General features: G+C 28.0%; 1 pseudogene across 1 annotated transcript in view; it reads left to right on the top strand.

Annotated features, from left to right (window-relative positions):
- Window positions 1-343: 343 nt before the first annotated feature.
- The window catches only part of LOC146954705 (F-box/FBD/LRR-repeat protein At3g14710-like), a 12,884-nt pseudogene continuing 12,196 nt past the window's right edge, over window positions 344-1,031 (top strand). Inside the window, exon 1 of the transcript XR_015014619.1 lies at window positions 344-464. The product of XR_015014619.1 is annotated as an F-box/FBD/LRR-repeat protein At3g14710-like (transcript). The remainder of the gene's footprint in view (window positions 465-1,031) is intronic.

The following is a 1,031-nucleotide window of genomic DNA, read 5'->3' as shown; positions in this document are numbered from 1 at the left end:
TAAGCCATTTTTTAAAAAACAAATAGATTGATTTCATAGTTATCCGTGGAAATTTGTTACAGTTGTGATGATCATTATCCGCAATTGTTTTAACAAATTATTAATTTCATAGTTATCCGTGAAAATTTGTTATAGTTGTGATGACCATTATCCATAATTATTTTTTTTAAAATTAAATTAAATTTTGTAAAATGGCCATTATGCACAAGATTATGAATTTTTAAAGAGGATGATTATGAAATTTTAGTGTACTTTAACTTTCATATATGTTGTAGTAGATTGTTTAATTTTTTTTTTTTGATATGTTATAAAAAAACTTTTATCAACGAGTATCTAGCACGGTACCTAAACTAGCGTCTAGTTATATACATTTGCCATACTTCAAAGCCAAAAGTTTGAAGCCAAAGGTTGCCGGTGCTGTTTATAGTTCTTCTTCTCAACACGTCTAGCGCTGTTCTTTTTAGGTAAGATATCACCACCATTCTTCTTTTCTTTCTTTGAGTTTGTTATCGTTTCCCCTTTTTTGCTTTGATTCCACCAAAATTAACTTCTAATGTATGTGAATCGAATTCAAGAAAACTAACTTCTTTCTGTAAATCTTCCAATGGTCTATTTGATTCTGTTTTATTTAGTTATAGAACATGGTGCTGTTTGTTAATATATCAATTTTACTTATTTTAACCTACATGTGTTGGAACAGTGGTCTAAATCGAGTGGAAGTTGGAAGAGTAAACACGTCCCATTGATAGAACTAAAGTCGTGTGAATTGGTAAAAAGTCTACCGTATGATAGAGCACACACATTAATAGTGTTTATAAAAGTGGGGGATCACATCCAAACTACCCACTTATGTGAATGAGTGAGCGCTTAGAATATATATATATATATATATATATATATATATATATATATATATATATATATATATATATATATATATATATATATATATATAGAGGATGTATATTATGAGAATGACTATCTTATATGAGAATGGTGAGAATGATCATCAACCATTGGATCAAAAATAG

The sequence above is a fragment of the Medicago sativa genome, chromosome 1, assembly GCF_051527215.1.
Source record: "Medicago sativa cultivar Bolivia chromosome 1, Bolivia_mono, whole genome shotgun sequence".
In the NCBI taxonomy this organism is placed as follows: Eukaryota; Viridiplantae; Streptophyta; class Magnoliopsida; order Fabales; family Fabaceae; genus Medicago; species Medicago sativa.
Note: the sequence above shows the minus strand (reverse complement) of the source record. Positions and strands in the feature narration are given on the sequence as shown.